This window comes from Corvus brachyrhynchos, unplaced genomic scaffold, assembly GCF_000691975.1.
Source record: "Corvus brachyrhynchos isolate BGI_N302 unplaced genomic scaffold, ASM69197v1 scaffold407, whole genome shotgun sequence".
Taxonomy (NCBI): Eukaryota; Metazoa; Chordata; class Aves; order Passeriformes; family Corvidae; genus Corvus; species Corvus brachyrhynchos.
In genome coordinates this window covers 912130-916367 of record NW_008239056.1, presented here as the reverse complement: position 1 = coordinate 916367, position 4238 = coordinate 912130, and the positions used below count along the sequence as shown (strand labels likewise).

The following is a 4238-nucleotide window of genomic DNA, read 5'->3' as shown; positions in this document are numbered from 1 at the left end:
ATTCCTGCTCTTAACCATGATAAAAATAAAATGCCTGCAAAGCGAAGACAAAACCAGAGCAGTGTTAAGTACAGAACATGGGGCAGTGATATGTCACTGTATGAGCCTGATGGGGCATTGTCACTTGTCACCTTGCCTTCTTCCAGGTGGTACAATGTGGTCTCATTGGCTTAGAAGCAACACAGCATTTGAAATCGGAACAGCTCTCTCTCTCTCTCCCTCAGAAAACATCTGGGAGAGTGGAAAATTCTCCAGCAGAATTTGGGGGCTGTGAAACAAATACAGAAATATTTCTCTCTGTTGGTTTTCTGGCTTGCCTTTCATATCTTAGAACTGGTTGGGACATTTCACTCATTACTACCAGACTCAGTTTCAGTCAGTAAGAAATGCTAACATTTGCTGCTGTGGTTTGGTGGTTTTAGACCTAAAACCTGGTTTGTTCTTTTGATAACCTGAGGAAATCTGTGTCTTATTTAAATAACATTTTTCTAGTACCTTTTCATCAGGCAGTTCTCCACCTGTGCATAGATTGTTAACATGCATTTGCTCCACACATTCCAGCCTGAGCTGCAGTCACTCCATGAGATGCTTCTGCTGTGAGGCTCGATGGGTTATTTATCAGCCCAGCACAGCCTTCACTGCCAGTTTGCTGCCAGCTGTTAACTATACAATAGCATTGGGAACAAAATCAGTTCTAGCTCTGCCAGCAGAGTTAGACATAATTCAGCTACCTGTTGATAATGACGATTTGTTTAACAGCATAAACTATAGTATTTTTGTAGTCAACAGTTTTCACCCTCCTCTGCAGCTGGTAAAAAACCCTGAGGAATTCCCAGAAGTTCCTCACTTGTGTCTTTTGCAAGTTTCCTTACAGCAATGCCTTGTTTTGTTGTCTCTGGGCAGGAAAAGACTCTTCATGGGCAAAGCAGTGGTGTCTGCATTCTGCTGGAACAGAGCGGCTGCATTCCTTGGTGCCACTTGGCTGCTTGGTTGGGCTCTGAAGCACTGGACAGTTGGGTTGTAGGGATGCTCCAGGACAAGGCAGAGGCCTGAAAACAAGCCAGGGTTTCTGTAAAGCATTAATCACCCCATGCAGGGCTGGGCGCTGGGAATGGGGTGAGGGTGCTCTCTTGCAGCACACACATGTTTTCTATCTAAGCTTTGTTTCAGCTGGATCTTTCCCACTAACACATCCTTCTTTAACACCTTGTACTCATTTACTGCGGGGCTGTTTAGCAGCACAAATCAATTAAGTGCTACAGAAACCCACAGAGACAGGGAGAGTTTCCTATCTCTGGTTCAGCTGGGGTGGGAGGCACACAGAGGTTAAGCCTGTGCTTTCTGCCACACAGGGAGTGAGGGTGGAGTGTGGAGCAGGCCCCAGCTCACCTCCTGTGTGGGTTTCAGCCCTCCCCAGCACCTCAGAGCGACTCACAGCTCCTCCTGGAGCTCTGAAGACCTTGGGGAGCTTCTTGTCTGGCATTAAATAATCAGAGAGCTGGAGAGTGCCAGCCCTGCTGCCATATCCTGCTGAGACTGGCCAGGGAGCCTCAGTGAACGGGGCTGAGCAGTCCTGAGGTACCCAGCTGTGTCCTGTGACAGGGACAGGGCACAGTCAGGGCTTCCAAGCTCAGCTTCATGTGTCTCACAGGTTTGTCCATCATGAAATTGCCTGTACCTCCTGGGCATGTCACTGCTCAGTGGTTTAGCTGCCACTGGCCAGAGAGACATGCAAGGGTTTAGGAAGTAGCGAAGTCACAAAACATTAATAAGAACAGCCAGAAAAAATGAGTGACTTTAAAATAATAATTTGGTTGGTCTTGTTCCAAGTGTAGCACCAGCTCAGCATGCCAGGCAGAGCTCAGGGAAGCACCTTCTGACTGCTGGCCCCATGGGAATGGGATGCAGGGATGTGCCTCTGCTTCAGGCTGGGCTGGAGCTCCTTACACACAACACAGGCTCCAGAAACAGGAGAAAATAATTCAAGCCACATGATAAAGCTGATCCACACCACGAAGGAAGATAAAGCCTAACCAAGCAGTTCCTGCTCCTCATGGGTGTCTCTCAGGAGGGCCTGAGGCTGTAGGCCATGTCCTCAGCTCACAGAGACCATTAATCATGAGTGTGCCTTGGTCCCTGGCTATTTTAATCACTGTTGAAATACACACTCCTAAAAATGGTATTTGATTCCAATGCACATGATTTCCTTTGGCTTCCTTTCCCCCAATTAAGTGCAAGCTGTAACTACTTGGAAGTCCACACACTGGGATCCATAGATTTGCTTCTCACCTGTCATGGAGCAAAAATACTTGGTACTACACATAGCATAAGATCCGTGACACCTGACGTAAATATCAGAATATACTGTAATGGGGATGTGGTCTGAGTGTGGTACCAACAGGTGGGCAAGACCTGTCCTGTGCAATGGCACACTGGAAATGTCACTGGATCCTACTGGATCATCAGTCCTCCCCTGTTCCACTTTATTATGTAATGACTGAAAATGCCTCTTGTATATGCTGGCAGTGATCAGGATGTCAGTCTGTTGTTGGAGAAGTGAATGACTCATCAGAAGTGGATGAACTGGGAGTATATTTGTAAAGGGTAGGCTGCAGGAACCAGTAAGTCTTTAATTTTTCCTTTAAAAACACTGAGCAAAAGTCACAGGAAGTTTAAGGAGAAAACAAATTGCTCCTCCACAGATTCAGAAGTGCAGCAGTGAGTCCTTATACTGCTCAGCTTCTCTCATGAGGCAGATGAGCAGCCTGAGGAGTCTGGGGGTGTGCAGCGGAAACTTCACTGCCTTCCCTTAAGTGCAGACTAAATGCATCATGCCCAGTTCCATGGGCTTACTGGTACCCTAATTTACAAACTGGGTTCCTACAACTCTGAATTTCTCTGCACTCTTTTTCTATGAGGATGTTGCTATTGAGCTTAAACAACCACTCCGAGTTTACAGACAGAATTAAGTGAAGTTTACAGGAATATCAACTTAAAAATATAAGGAACGTTTTGCAGGTACACTAATCATCAGGGACCCCTTCAGTTTGTCACACTGAGCCAGGTCATGGGCCCATGACAACAGGACAAATAGCCAAGAGGACTCCTGACAATTATGATGTGGGATTTAAATCATTACACCCGACAACATTAGTTACCTGGGATACCACAGTTGTTTTTCTTGTATCCTTAGTATTCAGGAAACAGCACATAGGTGTTGTTTTTTTTTTAAGCTGCATATAAAACAGCATCAACCTCAGTAACAAAAGGACTTTGTGTCTACTGGGCTTCCAGGTTAACAAGACAAATCCTGCTCCAATGACATAACAAACTTGATGTTGCAGAGAAAGGCACAGTCATGCGGTTTTAGATCAGCTGATGAGTTTGTGTGCTGAACTTGAGACCCAGGGATGTCAGCTCACTTTTCTGGGGGGTTGTTTTGGTTTTTCTCTTTAAAAAGTACCAAGTATCAACCTTTGAACCCCAGGCAATACAAACTGGGCACCAGAACAGGGTCCAGCTTGTGTGAAGGTTGGCCCAGCCATCCCAGTGAAGTTGTAGTTTCTTTCCCACCAGCTCCAGCAAACGTTCTCTTAGTGAAACATGACCAATTCTGGTCCAATTAAAAAGACAAAGCCCAATAACCACCTGCTAAAGCTAAAGGTTCCTTGAAAGCTTGGATTTATTCAGTCTTGCTGAAAATTAAATGTTTAAACTATGATAAAATTTTGCCTAAATAACTGTATTTCCTCTGTGAAGCAGCATCAGAAACTACAGCAAAGTACCACAGGGCTTCAGTAAAAGAAATCAATAAATTTGCCTGAAAAATGTATTTCCTGCTCTGATTTTATTCCACGTGTATTGACATACAATTTCTGTTTGATTGAATGTACCACATTAAACTGTTCTGGACAGGAGCTGTGCACTGAAAGCAGCTGATAACAGTGCAGGGCATTTCAGTAAGCTTCCCCTGCAGTGAGAGACTCCTTGCAGGCATTAACAGAATTACTTGTACTTGAAATTTTTTTTTCCCTTTTCCCTGTTGGGATCTCACCCTGCACCCTTTGCTCTGTGCTGCCTCGGGTCAGTTCTTTGTGGGCAGTCACCAATTCAGATGCTCTGCACCTTCCAAGGATGGGCAAAGCATCAGTGGTGGCTCAGGCTTAGTTCATCTGTTGTTACCTGTTTTTCAGAGAAAAAATTGTGTGCATGTGAGGACCAGAGTGTTTTATTTCAGC

At 45.2% G+C, this 4238-nt stretch overlaps 1 long non-coding RNA gene across 1 annotated transcript in view; it reads left to right on the top strand.

The window, feature by feature from the left end:
* Nucleotides 1-4238, top strand: part of LOC108447892 — a 35865-nt gene that overhangs the window by 25234 nt on the left and 6393 nt on the right. The window lies entirely within an intron of this gene.